This window comes from Hippopotamus amphibius, chromosome 7 (genome assembly GCF_030028045.1).
Source record: "Hippopotamus amphibius kiboko isolate mHipAmp2 chromosome 7, mHipAmp2.hap2, whole genome shotgun sequence".
In the NCBI taxonomy this organism is placed as follows: Eukaryota; Metazoa; Chordata; class Mammalia; order Artiodactyla; family Hippopotamidae; genus Hippopotamus; species Hippopotamus amphibius.
Genome location: NC_080192.1, coordinates 129093436 through 129117861, shown reverse-complemented (window position 1 = coordinate 129117861; position 24426 = coordinate 129093436). Strand labels below are relative to the sequence as shown.

At 39.8% G+C, this 24426-nt stretch overlaps 1 protein-coding gene across 14 annotated transcripts in view; it reads right to left on the bottom strand.

Moving 5' to 3' along the window:
* Window positions 1-22609, bottom strand: part of DTNB (dystrobrevin beta) — a 228707-nt gene extending 206098 nt beyond the window's left edge. For all 14 annotated transcript variants that reach the window (XR_009054650.1, XR_009054651.1, XM_057741417.1 and 11 more), the window contains exon 1: window positions 22409-22609. The gene's annotated coding sequence lies outside the window, so the exon portion shown is untranslated. The remainder of the gene's footprint in view (window positions 1-22408) is intronic.
* Window positions 22610-24426: the final 1817 nt, after the last annotated feature.

Here is a 24426-nt window from a genome sequence, read left to right as displayed (position 1 = left end):
CATCTGGTCCTTTAAGAAAAAGTATGCCAACCAATCTAAAGCAATCATAATTAACACTGCATTATTACACATGCCTGGCTGCAATTATGTTACCATGTCCCCATGCCGAAATGACAACAATCATCCCATGTCCAACAAGGGTCTTAGTTCCAGTTCCATTACCAGAAGTTCATCCTTGGCGACGACCTTAATCACGCTAAGATTCATTCCTCATTGCTAAAGTAGCATAAAAGTTATACATACTTCACTGCCCTTCATTTGACAAATAGTGATGTGGCAGGCACATACAGATCTACTGGAAATACTGCAGTGAATAAAAAAGACAAAGTCCCCACCTTCATGTAGCTTATATTCTAACAAGAGGATTAAAAACAATAATTCATTTGGACAGTGCCTGGCCTAAGGTAAACATAGGACAAATGGTAGCTGCTATTCTTATAATTATTACTACTACTACAATTTTCTTTTCTCTAGCTTACCTTATTGCAAGAACACAGTATATAATACATATAATATACAAACTATGTGTTAGTTGATTGTTCATGTTATCAGTAAGATTTCTGGTCAACAGCAGGCTTTTAGTAGTTAAGTTTTGGAGGAGTCAAAAGTTATATGCGGATTTTCAACTGTGCGAGGGTGAGCATCCCTAACCCCCACATCGTTCAAGGGTCAGTGTATTTAAAAGAATTTTACAGTGCTGAAATATATTTCCTAGGAGGTAATGGAGAAACAGACACTCTCATAGATTATCAGTGAATGTATACTGACACAGCATTTTCGAGGGCAAATTGGCAATATCTACCAAAATTTTAAATGTATACTCTTTGGCCCAGTAAATACATTTATTTATTTGTTAAAAAAGGAAAAGAGAAAGGAGGAAAGGGGAGGGAGGGGGGAAAGAAGGAAGGGCAGGGGATAGGTGGGGAGGAGGAAAAAAGCAAGTAGAGGGAAGTGGAGCGGGAAAGAAAAGAAGGAGAAATTCAATATGAAACTGCTTAAATAACTTATGGTACAGCCACACAATGAAGCAGTTCACAGGCACTAAAAACAATGAAGCAGGTATGTCCAACTTATGAAAAGATGCCCAAGGCATGTAAGTCAAAAGGCAAGTAAGGAAACAGTATTATAACACAGTACATGCTGACCGTGCTCTGCCCAGATGCCTTTACCTGGCTTGAGCTTTACAGATCCCCCAACTGCTCTGAGCGCTGGCCACTGACTTCTCAAAGACTTCTCTGGAAAATGGCCTTCAGCAGATTACTCCCTAACCAAGAAATACCTGGGAAGCAATTCATCCCACACAGGAGGCAACAGGCGGCTACAGCTGACAAATGACTAATATAAGGTAAAAAAGCCCACCCCTGGCAAGTTCTAGATCTTAGTAAGGTATACTCAGCACATATCGACCTTACTCTCCCAACAACTACAACTACACACCTGCACAACATGTATGCTGGAGACATTTGAGGTTGGTGAAAAGTAAGTATCACCGGTGGATCAGGAAAGACTACAACAGAATGCAGAGTACCACCAAACAGGTGGTGAGTTTACCCTTTTTTCCCTCTTGTATCCCCTGGCTTGAACTGAACACAGCATGCACCCCTGAACCTGGCACTGTGGTATACACACAGAGAAATTCAGGAGAAACCCTCTAGTTCTGGCTTAAAGAGAAGAAAGAAGACTAAAGCCCATCCAGAGAGAGTGGAAGAACTTTCCCAGCTCTCTCTTTCTCTTTTTCGCTCTCTCTCTCCCCTTTCTCTTCATTTTCTCCCACTCCAGCCTTGAGGCAATCCTTTGGTGGAGGCAGTAGCAGTATCAACAAAAGCAGCTGGCCTGGGAAACTACAGGAGTCAAAAATGTAAAGACGTACCATCTAATTAGACAGTCTAATCAAAATCCCAGCAGAATTTTTTGTAAATATAAACAATTCTGAGTTTTATATGGATAGCCTAAAGGGACAGAAGAGACAAGACAATTTCAAAAAGGAAGAATAAAGATGGAGGCACATAGTATCAATTTTAAGAATTACTCAAAAGCTACAGTGATCAAGACAGCATGATATTCGCAAAGGGACAAGTACACAGATCGATGAAACAGAACAGAGTCCAGATTACAGTTACACAAATATGGCCATTTGATTTTTTTTTAAAGGTGCAAAGAAATTCAATGAAGAAAGGCAGTTTTGGTGTCAGAAAAACTGGTTATCCTTATGTCAAAAAGATGAATCTTGACCTTTATCTCACACCATATACAAAAATTAACTCAAAACAGAAGACAGATGTAAATGTAAAAGTATAAAAGTTTTAGAAGAAACCATGGGAGAAAATCTTCATGGTCTGATACATCACACTAAAAGCACAAGTGACAAAAGAAAATAATTAACTGGACATCATTAAAATTAAATACTTCTGTTCTATGAAAGAAACCAATCAGAAATGAAAAGACAAGTTATACACTGGGAGAAAAATATGTGCAAATCACGTCTGACACAAGACTTGTACCCATAAAAAATATATATGTATTTTTTAAAAACACTCAAAACCAAGCCAATGTGGAAGAAACGTGTGTTACTCAATAGAAGCCCCAACACTGACCTTATTTATTGACGTAGCAGGTACAGCAGAGCCTGCTGATACCCTGCCTTTATTCCATCACCTATACTACTACTCTGATGCATCAGCTTCCAGTTGCCAGCATCTGCATTTCTTTACTTGAGAGCTTGGCTTTTTCTGGCCACTGAAGACTGCTTTGACACCTGCAGCACAGTCCAGAAGTACCAGAGGATTAACATCCCAGGACAGCAGTTCTCCCTATGATAGAAGTTAATATACAAATACTCCAGCTCCTTTACCCACCAGAGGGAATAACTCTGAGGCAATGTTTTCCACTGGCTTCCTGAGCTCCCCTTTGGAATTAACTTTGCTTACCCACAGTGCCTGATAAGAAATCCTTTATTAGCTACTTTCTCTTCTCTGTCTCACTTCTCCACTCTTCTACCAGTATTTCTTAGGATCTAAAAAAAAAAAACAAAAAAAAACTTTTTTAATTTGCACTTGAGTCTTTACAGAGCATTTGCTTCTAGGGTAACCCAAAAAAGGGCAGATTTGATCCTATAAAACAGACCTTCCAGATGAATTCTGTAAGTGGATCACCTGCCAACCAGATGACAAGAATCCCAGTGCTGGTAGTAAGTGGCTCGATGAGAACCCCTGGTGTGCTGCTGCATCAACAGTACTAAGACTCTTGATGTGGTGGAGACAGTACAGGATATAGGCAGAAGAAGATGACTGGCTTATGCAATAGCTTTAGCATTTGCGAGAGATAGGAGCACCAGGAATTTTAAAGACAATTAAATGGTTGAGCTTCTGTTAAGTAGGATTGATGCACAGAAGAAAGAAAATGTCAAGGCTTAAATCAGCCAAGTACCAACTCAGACCATGCTGTAACAGCAAGAGACCTCCATGGCAGCATTAAAAGGAACTCTCAGCTCCCACCACTTGAGAGCAGATTGTGCTAAAAATTAGGCTCAAATTCTGATTATGAAAGGAGGCTGAACTTAACAAAGAAGACTGAATTCACAGTCCAGCCAAGATTCTCCTGAACCCTATGGGCCAGAAGTGGCTCTCTTGCTCTTGCTGCAAAGACAGTCTCCTCTGCCTAAAGACGATGCAAAAGCCTCATCTGAGATGCATGCCTCAAAAGATGCTGACCCTCCTCAAGATCTGCCCCTACCTCCCTCACTGCTTCTAGGCTAATAACGAGGGTCAAGTCTTGCATCATCAGAATAGGAAGGTACTGTGTCCTTGCTTTGGATAGAAAAGGGATGATTCATCAAAATGGCTGCTGGACCTGACGATATGCACTAACAGGAACTGAAAGAACATACCTGGGAACGGACCTTGAGAGTGATGAACTTGAGCCAAGTGTAAGGTAAGATAAAGTTTATTGGCATGGAGATATTCATCCCATGACCCAGGATTTAATGTTCTGAAAAGGACACCTGGCGCCAGTCCTAACATGCCACTAGACTGGTTCATTTAAGCCGGGTGTGGGGGTTTTGGTGGCCAACAGAAAATGAACTGAAGATGCTGGAACTGCACAGCAGGGTATTAATGAAAGAGTTAATAGGGTGCTCCCCTTCCCCATTTCTCCTGGCCTTTATTGAATCCTTCTAAGCTGACTGACAGCATCTGCGTCTTTGTTTTTCTAAACAGAGAAACCAGGCTTTCTCTGATGTCTGAAGTCCATCTTGTTCCTTGCAATGACAGGCCTGAAATACTATAAATTTACCACTCCCTAGAAACAGTCTTAACCAATGATTGATATAGTTGGTATATAAATAAATACCCTATCTATCTTGCCTCCTAAAAGGGTATAAATCTGAGGACATGTTTTACACAGGCTCCTAGAGTTCCCCAGTGGGAATAAGCTTCAGTTACCCACAGTGGTAACCTGCTTGATAATAAAACCATTATCTGCTAACTTCCCTTCTCTCATTTCCCGGTCCCCTTCTGGTATTTGCAAAATAGTTGCACTCAAATCCTTGCCTAAGAGTCAGCTTCTGGGAGAACTCAAACTAAAATATTAAGTCTTTTCATTTCAACCAAGCTTATCATTCAGATTTCATAAAATCCAAATGAATGGGGTACACATAAACTAAGATTACTATAAATGATTTCCCTAGGCCTTAGTGTGACTCCATCCCAGTGCTCCATGGATACTAACACCTCCATCTTTGTAATTATGATTTTAACAGCCCACACTTGACAAAGACCTAATTCTGGTACCACACCTGATTATATGTCCTGTCTTTCTGATATAACTTTAAAGATCAACACTTACATGAATGTAGACACTTCTCTTCTTCCTTCCACTTGGACTCTTGGCACTTTGCCTTTTCTGAGCCTCATAATCTAGAAGTAACCAACACCTTCTTATCATTCACTTCACATACTAACTCTGATTTCAAACACTGCCATTTCCTTCCTCACAATCACTCTCAAATCCACCCCTTTTTCCCATTTCAACTGCCAAAATCTTTGTCCACATGAAGGCACAAATAAAATTCTATGACGCTGTGATCTCAGGACTCTGCAACCCCTTCTTCCTGTAGTTCATCCTGTGAACATTCAGAGAAATCCACTAGATACATTTATTCAAACATGTTTGATCTTCAGCAGATCCTAATCACCCTACTTAGGAGCCTCATTCCACCCAATTTAAAAAAATCAGAACACAAAGTGAAACAACCCAGACAAAGACAAATACGATTCATATATAATCTCACTCATATGTGGAATCTAATAATACCAAAAAAAGTCAAACTCATCATAGAAGCAGAGTAGATTGCTAGTTGCCAGAGGCAGGGTAAGGGAAATGGGAAGACACAAAGGATACAAACTTTCAGTTATAAGATGAGTAAATTCTGGGGATCAAATGTACAGCATGGTGACTATACTTGATAATACTCTATTGTATATTTGAAATTTGCTAAGAGAGTAGATCTTAAACCACCATCACCACACACAAAAAAAGGACTAGCTAATTAACTGCAGTAATCACTGCACAATGTATACATTTATCAAATTATGTTGTACACTTTAAATATATACAACTTTATTTGTCAATTATACCTCAATAAAGCTGGGGGACAATTTTAACAATATATTTGAAAAACTTTCATGTTTTCTGTACTCTTCAAAATCATAATTTTGAATGATAGAATGAAATTTTATCACAATCATTCATCCAAGCCTTGACTGCTGACAATTATTTCCAACTATCTACTACTATGAACAACGCAACAATAAACATCTTTAAAGCAAAATTTGAAAAAAGAAGAACCAGAGGACAGCTTTAGTCTACAAAATGAAAGAAGACCAGAGTCCTAGCTATGAGAATGTAAGCAAAGTTGCTTCAATGTGAAAGGAGCTGAAACTGCTGGTTCCTAGAAAAGGTTTTTTCATGACCTAAGCCCAAGGCCAAATTGAATAAATGAGTTTTTACATACAACACCAAAAGCATGATCCATGAAAGGAAAAATTGATAAGTTGGATCTTATCAAAATTAACTGCTCTGCAAAAGATACTATTAACAGAACGAAAAGACAAGCCCCAGAGTGAAAGAAATATTTTCAAAACACATATCTGATGAAGAACTTGTATTCAAATTATGAAAAGAACTCTTAAAAATTAACAACAAGAAAACAGCCCAATTTAAAAATCATCAAAAGATCTGAACAGATACCTTACCAAAGAAGTTATACAGATGGTAAGCATATGAAAAGATGTTCAACGGCATTTGTCATTAGGAAATTACAAAGTAAAACAACGAGATACCACTATACACCTATTAGAATGGCTAAAATCCAAAATACTGCCAATAGCAAATGATGACAAGAATGTAGAGCAACAGGAACTCTCATCCATTGCTAGTGGGAATGCACACAAGACAGTTTTGGAAGTTGGAAGACAGTTTTGTAGTCTCTTACAAAACTAATCATAGTCTTCTCATACGATTCAACAATTGCACTAGGTATTTAACCAACTGAATGGAAAATGTATATTCACACAAAACCTGCACCCAAATGTTTATACCAGCTTTATTCACAACTGCCAAATACTGAAAGCAACCAAGATGCCCTTCAATAGGTGAACAGATAAACTACTACTTTCATAAATGGAATATTGTTCAGCAGCAATAAATAAACTATCAAGCCATGAAAAGACATGAAGCTTAAATGCATATTACTAAGTGAAAACAGCCAGTCTGAAAAGGCTACATATTATGATTCCAATTTTATGACCTTCTAGAAAAAAACAAAACTGTACAAATGGTAAAATAATCAGAGATTATGGTTGCCAGAGATTTAGGAAGAAGGGAAGAGGAACGAATAGGTGAAACACAGGGGAATTTTTAGGGTGATGAAACTTCTGTATGATACTGTAATGGTGGACACTGACACTACGCATTTGTGAAAACCAAAAGCAATTTACAACACAGAGTGAACCTTAATGTATGTAAAAAAAAAAAAAAAAAAAGACAAAAAACAAAAAAACTTTTTTAATCCTTTAGGAAGTCAGAGAATCCCAGAATGAAAAGGACAATATGACAAAACAACCTAACTGTATTATAAATAATATGAAACAACCTCACTGAACAGGGTAGGGGGGATAAGTATAGTAACCCAAGCAACTCTGGAAGTGAATGGAGTCTGTTAAGACTAAAGGCAAAATAAAATATATGTAAGTACTGTACTCTGGTTTCACACAGGTTATGGGTTAACAATTGTAATGCTGCAACGCATGTATGCATAATTGAACAATTAAGTAAACATACGGCAGATGGCGGAGTGTGAGGTTACAGATAAGCAAGGTGGAAAGCCAGAATGATCCAGGTGGTAATGGAATGGATTATGATTGGAGACATCAGTATAAGTTCATGGTTAATTCAATGTAGATACATGGATAGTTACATATAAAAGCATTTGTAGGTATGTGTGTATACATGCGTTAGTATATACATATACATCTCCTGGCTGTCAACTGAGAGGGCCTAGCAACAATAGTATCCCAAAGCAATCAGCACATTCAGTGCCCAATTTTTGTCCATAATATCATTCTTCAATAAAAGGACGCAGGGCTCCTTGGAGAAATGGCTGAGCCAGGAAATATACAAGATGAGCCTGAAGCACCTTGTAATGTAGAAAGTAAAGAAGATATGGGAGGAAAAAACCATATAACAAGGGTATATCAAAGGGACACAAAAGCCAAATGAAAGAGCTCCCAATGGCCAAAGGTGGAAAAATTTCAGCAACAAAATAAAGTAGCATTAAGTATCCTTAAGTTGATACTGATACAAATGAGTGAATAAATTAACAAATGAAGAATCGACAAATACTCTGTAAAGAAAAATTCCAAATAATTTATATGGACACCTGCCCTGAAGAAGGTGGAACATAACCGCCCCCTCCTTAACTGTGAGCTGCACACAGTGACTACCTTTCAAAGAGGTAAAGGGGGAGGGGGAAATAACTTGACAGTGGAGAAACCTGATAAATGCTACCTCAGCCAGGTGACCAAGTACAACATCAACAGTGATAATTCATGTTGCCGGTATGTACCTCGACACAATGTGATGAAAATGGCATTTTACCTCTGTGGTCTTCCTCCCCAAAACCCAGAGACCCACTCTAATCAGGAGGAAAACATGAGGCAAATCTCAATTGACGGAAAATCTACAAAATACCTCACCAATACTCCTCAAAACTGTCAAGTTTCAACAAAAACTTGACCAGAGTAGTTTGACAAATCCAACAGAAGTCTAAGGAGACATGACAACTAAATGTAATGTGGTAGCCCAGATGGGATTCTGGAACAGAAAAGGCCATTAGGTAAACACTAAGGAAATCTGAATAAAGTATGGATTTTAGTTAATAATAATGTATCATCATTGGTTCATTAACTGCAACAAATGAACCATACTAATATAAGATGCTAATAACAGAGGGAATAGGTGTAGGAACTATTATTGTTCAATTTTTCAGTAAAACTGTTCTAAAAAATAGTTTATTTTTTTAAAGACAGTATAATTACATATTACTTTTCCTTTATTCTCTTAACTAATTTAAAAAGCAATTGCTTTTTAATACAATATATGAGGGTGAGTCAACAATTATCCCCACGCTGGCTGTAGAATTTACAGAAGTTTTAATATAACCGGAGTGTGGATAACTGTTGACACCCTCGCAGATAAAACAATATGTATAAAATTGTATTGTTGGGCCTGTAACATATAGAATTCTTTAATAAGACATAACAATCCTGTCTACGTACCTAACCATAGTGCTTCAAAATATGCTAAGCAAAAAATTGATAGAACTGAAAGGAGAAATAGACAAATCCACACTTATACTTGGAGACTTCAACCTTCTATGATCGATACACGTAGAAAGTCCAGATGAATATTTAAGGACTAAACTTCAACATCAGCCAACTAGATCTAACTGACATTTGTGGAACAACCCACTCAATAACGACAAAATACAAATTCTTTACACTGCATATAAAACATGCATCACCAAATTGAGAAAAGCAAATTCCTCTGGAGATGGAAGCAGAAAAATGTGACTGCAGAGGGATACCAATTCCATTAGCTACAATTTATTTATTAGGTTGGATTCTGGGTACACTGTATTTTTCTTTATGCTTTATATATCCTACTTCATAACAAAATTTTAAGTCATTAGAGTATATTCTCTGGTAAACCTTTCCTTTAGAGGTTTGGAGGGTTAAAGAGGCAGGTCTCCATATATTTTATTATTAAAATGGACTATACCAAAGACTATAACCTCCGAACTTTTATCCAAATATACAGGAACACTCACAAACTCTATAATTTGGTATAACATTTATTACTTCAAAGCCTCAGCAATGTCTTCTATGAGTATCCCGACAGTATCTGCCAACAAAGGATGAATTTTCAGTTTGTCACCAAACTAAAATTGTTAATTTGTCTATGTATTATTTCAGCCAGTTTTACTAAAACAGAAAGAAGAAACACTTATGGCTTTTTGTCTTTTATCCCTAAAGTAAGAAATCTCCAAAGAAACCTCTAAAAATATATCAAGTTAATAAAATTTTAAGATATTATAATTAGCACACAACTATAATCATCACTGAAAAAAGCTCAGTAAGTTTGTCTTCATATTCTGAATGCTTAGTTTTAAAATATCTCAACTGATCATATTAGCCTCATACTGTCATTAAGCACATACCTTAAGGCACAATATGCTCAATGGTATATATAAACCCATATATCAAATAGCATTTTTAACAATTTTAAGGTTTTTATTTAACTGATTCCTCTTCAATCTGCTTAGATCATTATTGTTTTGTACTTTGCATCTGACTGAAAAGAGGCTCATAACATAAATAGAAGTACCAGCTCTGCCTGTTTCCTGCTGTTCATGTGTCCTTGCATTAGCACTTCAGCCTTCAGTTGAATATGAAACTTCAATCTGCAGATTCTTTACAGGAATCTTTTTAAGGCCTTTGTTTATTCATTCGGCAAGGTTCATTTCATGCAAATCAGATAATACAATCTGAAAGACCCCTCAACCAGGCAGACGTTAAACTGTAATATGTCCTAACAGAATGTAAGCAAACAAATAAGGATGTTCACGCTGTCGGCGCCTCCAGGTTGTGGTGTTCCCACAATCCTCCTCTCAGGTTACCTTGCTTTCTGTACCTGATACATATCATCAGACATACAGACGGCGTAGTGTCAACCTATGATTTAAATATTAGTAAAGTTAACTGGCCATTTTTTTCTTGTTATTTACCCTGCCTAGAAGGTCATTCTGCATGCCTCCTACTCTTTAAAAAAACTAGAATGAAAAGATGACACTGTGCTATGCTTGAGGGGCAAAGTATGGAACGTGAATGGCACTGCAGAACCAGATGAGGATATTCAGAGCCTAAGTGGTTGCTTAACTTGGCCGAACATTACAGAGCTAGTAATTTGTGGAGGAGGCGACCAATTTGACAAGGAAGACTGCTCTCTTTCCATTGTGCCACATCGCCCCCTCCAGGGCAAACACGAGGACTCCAGGACTGAGGAAAGACTCTAGGTCCCCAAGCCCCGGTGCTGGGCCAACCTTAGGTCACAGTTAAACTGGGTCTGGAGGGTAGTGAACCCTCATTAGCCTGTGAGGGAAGCAATGTGATCCAGAGCTAGACTAAGTCTGCAGGCAGAAGTTCAGTAAATCCCACAGTAAAAGACTAAAGGAAAAAAAGCAGGCTCTAGAAATGTTTCCAGAGAGTCTCTACACAGCCCCTAAGTGTTAAGTATTCTTCACTTCTCTTGAATCTTTTTGCTAACCTCATAACTTCCGGCTCTTAGTTACTTCAGAGCATCTAGGTATCAAAACTTCTTATGTAAGCTCACTGTCTCTCAGCAAAACTCCTGTCAGTTTTTCTCTGGACGCTCCTTTAATTAAGAAGTCAGAGGCTGCTGAGCTTGTCACTAACAAGCTCCTAACCGGAACTAATCAAACTTCCCTAAAAGAGAACTAACTTCCCTTGATTATTTAAGGAAAATTCTCAACTATCCTTCCCCTAATACTTCTTTCCTTTTCTCTTTCAGATTAAAAAAAAAAAAAAAAAAAAGCCAGGGAAAGTAAATGTTTGTAAAGCCCTAGAGATTGGGATTTTTGCATTTGGTTTGGTCTGTTTTTACAAATTTGAAAAAGTTCTCTAAGTTTCAATAAAAACATTCAATGACTGCGCTCCATTACTACACAGAGCTCTGAGTAGCAAATATAACCTCCCAGGGCTTATATCTGTTTGTTTGTTTTTTTGGCCACACCTCACAGCTTGCCGGATCTTAGTTCCCAGACCAGGGATCTAACCTGGGCCCTCTGCAGTGGAAACACAGAGTCCTAACCAGGAATTCCCTGTGGTAACCGTTAAATAAATTATGTAAAGCATTTAGCACAATGCCTGGCACAAAATAAAAGCCTAATAAATGTTAGATGCTATTATTACTATTATTATTATTATTGACATTATTATGTAACTACCCTCTTGAATGATGCCTAGACTAGAATTCTATTGGCAAGACTCCTTTTTCTTAATTTACAGTTCTTCTGGTTTATTTAAAAGTATAAAAAGAGTTGGAAGAATAGTAAATACTTTGTTATCAATCATTTGCAACATTTTAAATTTGGAATAGAAAAAGGGTTTTAACAAAATTGAAAGGCGGTAAAGAGGTAGAAATGCAGTGTGCCCAAGGAATCAGAGAACAGAATATAAGAAAACTGGGGCGGGAATTCCTTGGTGGTCTAGCGGTTGGAACTCAGCGCTTTCACTGCCAGGGCCTGGGTTTAATCCCTGGTCCAGGAACTGAGATACTGTAAGCCGCAGGTCACAGCCAAAAAAAAAAAGAGGAAAGAAAGAAAAAGAAAATTGGTGGAAAGTAAGGCACAAAAAGGTGAAACAGACACCTCTAAGTCTGCTAAAAACAAACCTGATATTTTTTCCTAAAACCTGCCATGGGCTGCTTAGTTCATAAAGAGGAAATTTTAGTTTTAAGCAAAGATACTAAATTACTTATCTAATAAGGAGATATTAAAAGCATATGAACAATAAAGAAAAGGGTACATTCTTGAAACGACACACAATGCTTTAGTTTTCACAGTCATATTTCAGAAAAAAAACAGTATCCCTGTGAGTCATTTCTATAGTCAGAGTTAAAAAAAAAAACCCTAAAGGTTTTTTTAAAATACATATATATAAGAATTACTTTTTCAAATGACTTTGGCAGGGAATTCCCTGGTGGTCCAGTGGTTAGGACTCCAAGCTTCCACTGCAGGGGGCACGGGTTCAATCCATGGTCAGGGAACTAAGATCCGACATGATGTGGTGCAGCCAAAAAAAAAAAGAAAAGAAAAGAAAAAGAAAAAAAGCAAACGACTTTGGGATTAGTGAAAAAAAAAAGACCAATTAAATGTGTTCCAACCTAAATCAAATTATTTGTATTTCTTTTTTTTATTTTTTATTTTTTAAGCTCTTTATTGGAATATAATTGCATTATACACTTGTGCCAGTTTTTGCTGTACAACAAAGTGAATCAGCTGTATTTATACACATATTCCCATATCCCCGCCCTCCCACGACTCCCTCCCACCCTCCCTGCCCTGGCCCTCTAAGGCATCACCCATGATCCCGTTGATCTCCCTGTGTTATGCAACAGCTTCCCACTAGCTATCTATTTTACATTTGGTAGTGTATATACGTCAATGCTACTCTCTCACTTCGTCCCAGTTTCCCCTTTGCCTCCCCCCCCACCCCTGTGTCCTCAAGTCCACTCTCTACATCTGCATCTTTATTCTTGCCCTGTCACTGGGTTCATCAGTACCATTTTTTTTTTAGATTCCATATATATGTTAGCAAATGGTATTTGTTTTTCTCTTTCTGGCTTACTTCACTCTGTATGACAGTCTCTAGGTCCAACCACCTCACTACAAATAACTCAGTTTCATTCCTTTTCATGGCTGCACAATATTCCATTGTATATATGTGCCACATCTTCTTTATCCATTCATCTGTTGATGGGCATTTAGGTTGCTTCCATGTCCTGGCTATCGTAAATAGTGCTGCAATGTGGTACATGTTTCTTTTTGGATTATGGTTTTTTCAGGGTATATGCCCAGGAGTGGGATTGCTGAGTCATATGGTAGTTCTATTTTTAGTTTTTTAAGGAACTTCCATACTGTTTTCCATAGTGGCTGTATCAATTTACATTCCCACCAACTGTACTTCTTTTTGATCACAAACACAGCGTGCAGCTTTCACATCAAAATCCTGAATGTTAATAAAATTTCATCTCTAAGTTCTCATGTCTTTAATTTCAGTTAACATGTTGGTAGTAACAATTAATTACAAGTTACAAAAACCACAAGCAAAGCAACAGAGGATAAGAACGTGAGGGCTTAGAAATAACCTAACCCAGGTCTCATATTTCGCACATCCAAATAAATAAATGTCTAGTCTCACACTATAGTCCTACTTCAAAATAAAGAAATGGACATAGAAACCCAGAACCCCTAACTCCTGGTCCATTACACCACCTTTCTATATGTGAAGACACTGGGATAACTTTTCTGCCTGTGGTCTATATGGAAGATTGCATAAACAATAAATTAAAACCACAACTCTAAAACTTTGGTGCACCAAAAGATCCTATTTATTTTTTAAGTTTTAAAAGAGAAGCCACAAACTGGAAAAAGAAATCTGAATCCATCTATATGAAATATTAGCATCCAAAATGTATTTTAAAATTATAAATCAATATGAAGAAGACAAACAACACAACAAAAGAATAGGTAACTGACGAAAACCAGCAAATCACAGAAGAGGAAAATGTGAGACTAACAAAAACATGAAGCAATGTTCAAACTCACTAGTAATCAGAAAAACATATAAGATTAATATTAAAAAAAATATATTCAAATAAGATTGCATGGTACATCCAAGCAGACTTGCAAAAATTATAAAGCCTAAAACACCAATGGTTGACAAGGCAAGGAAGGAAGAGAAGCCACACATCGCTGGTGTGAATGTTAACTGGGAAACCATTTCAGAGTGGAACTTAGCAATACCCATGAAAGTTGAAGATGCACATGGCACACATACCAGTGGTTTACTCCTGCTATACTCTCTAAAAGACACGCACGTGTGCACAGAGATGTGACAAGAATATTTATAGCAGCATTATTTGTAACAGAAAAAAACGAACAAAAAAATCATAACACACTAATTGTCAATCCACAGGAAAACATAAAAGTAAACTGTGATACAGCCCAATAACAGGATCCTACTCAGTCAAACAGTGAATGCACTAGAGCTACATATATCCATATGGATGAGTCTCACAATATTGAGAGAAAAAAAGTTATAAAAGGATATAATTAATACTATTAATATAAAGGGTTTTTTAATGCAAAACAATAATATACAACTTAGGGCTATTTACATATGTAATCAAAGTATGAAAATATGTACAGGAATGAAGAGCATCAAATGCAGAATAGTGATTCCCTCAGAAGGGAAGGAGGATACAATTGGGAAGGAGTGGGGTGCAACTCTAAAAGAAACCTACTTTCTTAAGTGGTGTGTACACAGGTATTCACTATTTTTATTCTCTATACCTCTTTGAGGGCCAATATTTCACGATATTTAAAAAGTTAAAGGAAAATAAACTCAAGGCCCAAGCAAAACAGTTTACTCCGGAGCCCACATGCTTAACCATGACACTATTTATTCTATTTTTGTTTGTGCAGTTAAAAAAGGTTTAGTCATTATAAGAAACTGCTCAAGAACATATAAAACATCACACTGGTAAAAAGCAATGAAGTACCTGACTAAAGGAAAAGTCCTTCACGGAAATCATACTGGAGACACAAAGTGGTCATATCACCATGCTCAGGAAACACAGGGGTAAGCCAAAAACCAAAACCCAAGTGGAACTGGGAACACAAAAGTCTTGCTTAGGGACAGCATGTAGAAAGAATATGGGCTTTGAAGTCAGACCTGGTTCAGATATCACTCCTGTTACTGATTAGCTGTGTGGACCTAAACAAGTTTTGACTTATCTGAGCTCAATTTCCTCACCCAAACACTGGAGATAACACACCTAGCTTCCACAGCTGTAAAGATTAAAGTGTATCCATTATCTATGCAAATCTCTTGACATACAGTAGCCTCACAATAAATAACAGTTGTTATTACTTGCAGAAGAAAGTCTCTCTCTGGCAAGAGGAGACAGAGGAAGCAGAGATAAAAATTAAAAGGAGGGAGTGGGCTTCCTAGGTGGCGCAGTGGTTAAGAATCTGCCTGCCAATGCAGAGGTCACGGGTTCGATCCCAGCTCCAGGAAGATCCCACATGCCATGGAGCAACTAAGCCCGTGTGCCAAAAAAAAAAAAAAGGAGGGAGTAAAGAGCCTAGAAAAAGAAGCCAGGAAGACGCTGGAATGGTTAGGTGCTGAAAAAGTCCTTAGAGAGATCCAAAAGTTACCCTCCCCCCATTTTTTTTTTACTGTACACTATTTGATCACAGTGAGGCTTAGTTACAGAAATATTTAGTCCAAACCTAATTACTACTGAAATGCTGTGATATATAGCATCTATATATATAATGTTATATAACATATATAATGTTGTTAATATACAAAAATTCAAGATCAAAATATGTTTTCCTTAAAAGTTCTTTTTTTTAAATAGTCTATATCTTTTTCTTTTTTTTTTTTTGGCGCACGGGCTTAGTTGCTCCGCGGCATGTGAGATCTTCCTGGAGCAGGGATTGAACTTATGTCCCCTGCATTGGCAGGCAGATTCCCAACCACTGTGCCACCTAGGAAGCCCAAAAGTTCTTTTTTTTTGGTTGTTAAAAATGCATTAACAAGTAAATCCATATACAATATATCTGTTTCTCTGTTATCTACAACTCAGAAAGGTCTGTCCTGTTCTTAACATATTAAAGAGAAAATGATAATTTCAACAAATGCCAAAAAGGCTTCAATAAAATTCAACACCCAATAAAAATATAAACCAAGAACAGAAGGAAACGTCCTAAAATTGACAAAAGACATCCACCAGAAACCTTCAGTAAGTATCATATCTAACAGTGAAACACTGGAAGCATTCCCATTCAGGAAAAAGACGAAAATGCGCTTTATTACCACTGCTATTCAGCTTTTGCACTGGAGGGTCTAGGCACTGCAATAACACAGCACACAGGATAAGCAGTATAAAGTTTAGGAAGAAGCCTGGTTAATTAAGTCTTCTAGTCAAAGCAGCCCAATAAGTAAACACTTTGGTGCTTCCCCTCTGCTCCAAATACACAGTAACAGATATTTTTAAATATATTTTTAAGCTACTAATATGACTCATAAACAAGATAAGCCTCCACCTGGATCAGAAACAGAACAGATACACAAAACTGCCAGCGGGACTGAAGCTACAGGCTTGCTGGACTCAAGTCTAGAAGCAGGTGTATACTTCCTGCAGGGCAGCAATGACAAAGAGTGAAGGAGGTGGAGAAACAGGAGATACCTGAGCCAGATTCACTGCTTAAAGTCAAGGATAAGGCTAGAGCAGAAAGGAAGCCAAAGAATACCGCTGTCCGTCTCTGCCCCGTCTCTGCCTAGAACTATGGTTTATATGGTGCTCTGGGCTCTGAAAAGTGAGAAGATAAAAACACAGCCTCATGACCAGGAATTGAACCAAGATATTCACACACTCTGTGAGTGGATCTAAAGTAACCCCAATTACCTCAAAGAGCAGGACCCTGACCATTATCATATCTGATTTCTTGACTAGAGTCCAGTCAATCAATAGAAGCAACTGAAGTATCACCACACAGAGAAGGGTGAGCACGAAAATAGGAGAAACAAAATCAAAAGTACTCACCCTCAAATGAGTCTGCAAATCAAAACTTCAAAGCATATAAAGAAGTATAATGCTAAGAAAGACAGCCAACAAAAGCAACAATTAGAATATAAATTCATACCAGATGAAGTTTAATTTTACAGAACAGTCTGAAAAAGATATATTTTTTAAGTACATTTAGGGTGCTAGGATATACATTTTTTTAATTATTGGGAATCCAAAACTGGACAGCCACTTTGGAAGACAGGCAGTTTCTTACAAAGCTAAACATACCCCTACCATACGAACTAGCAATCACGCACCTAGGTATTTACCTAAGAAAGCTGAAAACCTATGTCCACACAAAAACCTGCACATGAATATTTATAGAAGCTTTTATTCACAACTGCCAAAAACTAGAAGTAACCAAGATGTCCTTCAACAGATGAATGGATAAACAAACTGTGGTACTTTCATACTATGAAATATTATTCAGCCATAAAAAGAAATGAGCTGTCAAGCCAAGGAAAGACACACAGAAGAAACTTAAAGGCATAATGCTAAGTGAAACAGACCAGTCTGAAAGGATACTACGATACTGTATGATCCAAACTATAAGACATTCTGGAAAAGGCAAAACTATAGACACAGTAAAATGATCAATGATTATCAGGAGCTCAGTAGGGGGGAGGGAGGAATGAACGCGTAGAACACAGGGGATTTTAGGATGATGAAATCATTCTGTATGATACTGCAATGACATTACATAAAATGTCATGTGATAACATTCTGCATTTGTCAAAACCCACAGAACTGTGCAATACAAAGAGCAGAAGCCTAATGCAAACCATGAACTTAAGTTAATAATAATGTATCAATATATATTCATCAGTTGTAACAAATGTACCACACTAATGCAAGATGTCAATAATGGGAAAGTGCCCATGAAGAAGAGGGCATCTATAGGAACACACTGTACTATCCACCCATTTTGGGCATATTCAGTTATGAACATAATTTTTTAAATAACATGGACAGTTTCACTTCTGGGTATACATACAAAAGAATTGAAAGCAGAGACTTGAACAAATATTTGCACACCCATGTTCACAGCAGCATTATTCAAAACAGCCAGAAGAGAAGCAATCATAGTATCCATTGATGGATGAATGAATAAGCAAATATAATAAATGCGTACAACAGAATAGTATTCAGCCTTAAAAAATAAGGAAATCCTGGGAATTCCAGTGGTTAGGACCCAGCGCTTTCACTGCAGAGGGCCTGGGTTCAATCCCTAGTTGGGGAACTAAGATTCCACAAGCCTTGCAGCATGGTCAAAAAAAAAAAAAGGAAATCCTGACATACGCTACAATATAGATAAACTCTGAAGACATGCTAACTGAAATAAGCCAGAAACAAAAGGACAACTATTGCACGATTCCACTCATATGAGGTACCTAGAGTTGTCAAATTCACAGAGACAGAAAGAATGGTGGCTTCCAAGGGCAAGAGGGAGAAAAAAATAGGGAATTAGTGTTTAATGGATACAGAGTTTCAGTTGAGAAAGATAAAAATGTTCTGGAAATGGATAGTGATGGTTATACCACAATGTAAATGTACTTAATGCCACAGAACTGTACAATTAAAAATGGCTAAAATAGCAAATTTTATGTCATGCATATTTTACCACAATTAAAAAAATGAGAAAAAGTGCTGAAAAACTGGTTATTCAAATTGGAAAAAAAAAATCACATCACTTCATTATACCACATAGAAATACCACACAGAAAGCAAAACTTTTTTTTAACTTAGAAGAAAGTACAGTATATATATAATTCATACCCTGGGGTAGAGAAAATTTATTCAAACCAGACAAGAAAACAAATTATTTTAATTTAATGGAAAATTTTTCATAAGTATAACATTAAAATTTAAAACTTGTACAACTAAAGACATTGTTAACAAAGGGAAAAGACAAGCATCGACTGGCAGGATGCAATGGCAACACAAAACTCCACCAATGAATTAGCATCCAAAGTAACCTAACTGTCCCACAGTGAGTGAAGGATACATAAACAGTGATTTAACTCTACAACTGAACACTACTCAGCGTTTAATATAAATGAACCAGATCCACAAGTGGCAACATAGTTAAATCTCCACCAATTAATTTAAAACGTGCACCCCTTTGATCCAGCAATTCTACTTTTCACTCACCGCAATGGTGAAATGGCAAACAGCTTTAATGGTCATCAATGAGGAGAGGATTAAATAAACTACAGTACAATTATGCTATGTATGGGATTGTGTAGTAGTCACAAAGAATCAGGTAGATCTCTACGCTCCATTATGGAAAGAGTTCAGGCATTCTGTTAGGAAAAAGCTGCAGACCAATGTCCACAGTATCATAGCATGAATGTGAGCGTCGGGAGAAACCCTACTTTTTTCTGTATTACCTATATATATGTGAAAATGCATACAGAGGTCTGGAAGGATCACAACAAATTGATAACTGCGGTTTCGGTGGAAAAGGGAGTGGGTCAAAGGGCCTTTTGTCCTGTCTGCACTGTTTGAGCGTTTTCTAAGAGAGTGTGCATTCGTGAACCATCTGCAGAGCTGCAGTACAGAGCCCCAGACTGCACTATACAACCCCAGGAGCTGCCACTCACAGGGACTCCCACGGGAATGGAACCCCCTAAAACGGGACAGTATACTTCCTGCACTAGATGCCACAGCCCTGATGCTTGTGTAATTAGAAACAGACAGGTGATGAGGGGTACTGACTGCAAACCAGCATGAGGGAGTTTCTGGGGTGATGAAAATTTCTATATCTTGATTAGGACAGTGGTTACAAAGTATAGACAGTCCCCAACTTACAAAGGTCTGACTTACGATTTTTGACGATGGTGTGAAAGCAATACACATTCAGTAAAAACTGTACTTCAAATCTGAATTTCGATCCTTTCCCTGGCTAGCAACATGCAGTACGATACTCTCCCGTGAGGATGGGCAGCGGCAATGAGCCACACACAGCTCCTGCTTGCCACATGACCACAAGGGCAAACAACCAAGATACTTACAACCATTCTGTTTTTCACTTTCAGTACAGTACTCAATAAACTGCATGAGACATTCAACACTTTATTATAAAATAGGCACTGTGTTAGATGATTTTGCCCAACTACAGGCTAATGTAAGTGTTCTGAGCACGTTTAAGGTAGGCTAGACTAAGCTATGATGCTCAGTAGCTTGGCTGTACTGTATAAAATGCATTTTCAACTTACCATACTTTCAACTTACGATGGGTTTATCAGACATAACCCCAGCATAAGATGAGGAAGATCTGTATATACATTTTTCAAACTCGACCAACCCTGCACAGGACATCTGTGCAGACATCAATAAAATTGATTTAGAAATAAATGTAAATTAAATATATAAATAAAGAAAATACAATATACTGAGAAAACCTAGAACAAAGCCTCCCAAACCTAGGCACCCCAAAATAAGAACTAGTAGACACCCACTGGCTGCACTCCTAAGTATACAGTCCTAAAACTAAAGAGAAATTAACTCTGAAAGGCTTACTACACAATGCCAAATTTGAATTAATATTTTATTTTTATACAAGGAAACATAGGTCCTGAGAGATTTATATTAAAGATATAAAATAAATGGTAACTTGGCATTCTGTTGGTTTTAAATCTGATTTCCTAAGTAGAAATTTTGTCTCTCACACACAGTGGACACTCAAAAGCCCTGCCAACACTACCTTAACTACACAACCCCCTTCAAAGGTAATTCCACTTATGTATAATAAAAATCCTCACAGAACTCACAAAAGGTCAAGTTTTAATTTGGCAGACAAAGTAATCCAACAGGCACTGCAACCCAGGCAACTGAAACAGCAGCCTGGAGCTTGAGAGTCCAGAAATCCAACCTAGGCAGAAAAAAGGCAGAATCCCAGCCCTTACAGAAGAGCAGAGATACATCCTCTTACAGCAGAACCAAGACCCAAGAATCAAGATAAAAATGAAAAAGTGTTCTCTAGACAAATGTATTTTCCTTCCTCAAGTGACAGAAGAGAGAAGGGACAGAATGTGATGATGTGAAGCAACGGCCCAAGAAGTGAGCTCCTGACAGCCAACATGCAATAAAGATGTGAAAGTGGCAGCATGGCCAAAAGATATGACAACTCCATCACCTTAGCCATTGCTTTAAATGCCCAGATCTAAGAATCTGGGTTACCTTACATGGCAAAAAAAAAAAAAAAAGAGAGAGAGAGAGAACTTGAAGAACATGGGAAGTCCATCAGCCTAACACCAAACTGATCAATAGCACTCTGTGTAAAACAGAGCAAAACCTTGCTTGGTTCATTCATTCATCCAATACATAAGTATTTAGTGCCTGTTGTGGGTCAGGCACTGCTCTTGTCACTGAGGATTTAGCAGTTAATAGTCATGGAGCTTCATTCTACTTGGGAAGAAAGAGAACTTTTCTCTTTCCAATTTCCTTTTCCCTTCTCCCTCTTTGTCACGCAGAAGTGCCTTCAAAACTCTCCCAAATACCTTCCACAAGCTTTTTTGACCCTCCTGCTCTAATCCCCAAACCAAGCAATTTTATGGCTCCAACTTCCCAATACTGGGGAAAAGAGAACTAAAGTGAATGAGACAAAATTCACTGCTGCTTTGTATTTCATACACATACCTTTACAACCAAACTGCCAGCACCTACATAGCAAAAGATGGTTGTGTTTTTACACAATTTTGTGGCTCCAGTGCAGACCACGGTTCCCTACCCAAGGCAGTTAACCAATAAACGTTTGCTGAGACTGCTGGAAGGTCTTCCTAATCCCAAGGCCTGACACAGGAATTTAACAGCAAGCATTCGTTAGCTGCATCCTTGCTCCTCTGAGGACACTTTCCTTTAAAGGGTGACCTCGGTGCACAGGTTCACAGATAGGCGCCTCAGGAAACAGTGTTTGGGGATGATCTGAAATAAATTCCCTTCCCTCTGCCAGGGCCTGCCTGCCTCACCTGCCCTCTTCCAGGACATGCCTCCTTCGCCCCCTTAAGCACCTAACGCAGAACCGCCTCCCAGCGAGCCGGGCGCCGGCAGCATCAGCCCTGCGCCCGCACCCCGGCTCCGCGCCCGGCAGCCAGAGCGCGCTCGGGACCCCAGAGCCCCCTCTGCGGCCCGGGGCGCAGAGCCCGACGGCGGCGGCCCGGAGCTCCGCTCCATCCCCTCCGCTCGCCCTGCAGGGCCGGGCGCGCGGCGCCGTCTCCCCTCGCAGCGCGCGCCGTGCAGCGGCCCCGGCTCCCCCGCGCCGTCTCCGCCGCTCCCGGCCCTGCACCCCCGCAGGCTCCCGAGGTGCGGGCGCCGCGCGGGCTCCTTCCCGCTGCTCGCAGGCGCGACGCTCCGGCACCGCGCTCCTCTCCCGCAGCCTGCGGCGGCCGCCGCAAACCCCCGCCGTACTCACTTCCCGGCCGGAGCTGGGGGCGTCGAGAAGGGCTCCGGCGGCCGCAGCCTCCTCCTCCGCCTCCTCCCGCCCGGCCCCCGCGGCTGAGGCGGCGGCGGCAGCGGCGGCGGCGGCACCCGCTCAGGCCCCGGAGCCGCCCCCGCGGCGAACGTTCTGAGGCGCCCGGCACGCGCAGCGAGCCCGCCCCGGGTGCGAGGGCGCGACGGCTCGAGGGCGTGAGGGCGCGAGGGCGCGAGGGCGCGAGGGCGCGAGGGGCAGGGCGCGGGGCGGGGGGCGGGCACGCGCCGCCTGCGCGAGCGCGCGGCCGGGGGCGGGGCTTCCGCCGCGCCGAGGAGGGGGCGGGCCGGCGGGCCGAGTTCCCCTCGAGCCCCGCCCCCTGCGGCCGGGTTCCGGGCGGGCGGGGGAAACGTGCCCCCTGCGGGTTTTTCCCGAGAGCTGGCGGCCGGCTGCAGAGGTGCGTTTCAACGCCACAGGTATGAGCCCCGCCAGCTGGCTGCTCGGTCCGACGTGACTACAAGGTAAAGAATGCAAAGAACCACCCCCGTGAATCATTCATCCGCGCCTCGAGCACGAGACCCTGCCCTGAGTGATTTTCCCAAATTAATTCAACTCAGCTAGCGTTTACTGAGCACCGACTCCGTGCCTAGCGCTGGAGCGCTGTACCAGGTGCTGTATGGGTACAGCGTCACCGTCACGGTCCCTGGTCTCCAGGAGAGCATAACTGAGTGGAAAAGCAGCCGTGTAAACAACCGGGTCTGGTGACCCGTGCAAAGCCAAGCCACAGTGCGATGCTGTTGCAGGGCAGAGGAGGAAGAGATTACTTCCGCTTGGAAGATGCGGAGGGGTTCCTGGAAGAGGTGGCATTTGTGTTCAGCCTGCAAGGAAGAAAAAGAGAGAGGTCCTAGGAGAAAAAAGGGAGGGCATCAAAGGCTAGGTAAACAGCTTGGGCAAAGGAAGAGAGAATGACCAAGGTTTACCATCTCAGCATCAGCTGTTTTGTTTTAATATCCGTTTTGATAGGATCCTTTTCAAACTTTATGAAAGTGGATATGTCAAATGAGGGACAGCAAAACTTTTTTTTTTTTTAACGGCTCAAAGGATCATTTTTCTCAACATTATTTAAGGCTCAAAACGGCAGTGTCCTTCAAGGACTTTTGATACGCTAGTGAAGGATGTAAACCCCTAAGCTAAGAGAGCCCAGGCCCCTGTGCTTTGAGTCTGGTTTTTCACTGCTTTTTGGCACCTTATGGTAAGGCAGATTGTGCCACCTTCTGCTGCTGTCTGCCTGCCTGCCTTTAGCACATCCTCTTCCTCCTCTCATCTTGTTATTTTTAAACTTCTATGGTGAAGGAAATGCTGGGAACCAACTTTGTTAAGTGAGAGTAAACAGGTTCCTCAAAAAAATTGGCATCACCTGTAACTCATAGAATTTTGTGACTATTTTGTATGCTTTGAAGATTTTTTTCACATGTACACAGGGTCTTAACTATGTTTTGAATATGTTGAGATTCCCAGAATCCAGGTAAGAGGTACATTGTTTACTCACTTACTAATAATTGAGCACCAACTGAGTGGGAGGCATTGAAAGGGTAAAACATTGATCCTGTCCTTCGGAGAAAAGAGGTGTAAATGATGTAAAATAAATATGTAAATATTGCGTGCTGTGTTTGCTCTATTGATCAAAACCAAAATAATTTCAATATGTGGACTAGCCATTCTGGGAATTAACCACTTCAAATATATTCACATTAGCATCTATTTCAGTTGTGTGTTTCATCACCTCACACATCCTCAGAAAACTTCTTTCAAAGATATTGCAGTCACCACTCTCACTCCCAAAATTACTGACTTCTTTTACCTGCTTATCCTTTTCCTTCACCATCTATTCATGTTTAAGCTTTTTCTGTCCTAAAGAAAAAGGAAGAAACCTCTGTCACTGTAGATCATGCTCCAGTTACTATTCCCTCCCTGTCTTTTCCATGATAAAAGTCTCAAAAGTAGTTTACACTCATCTCTGC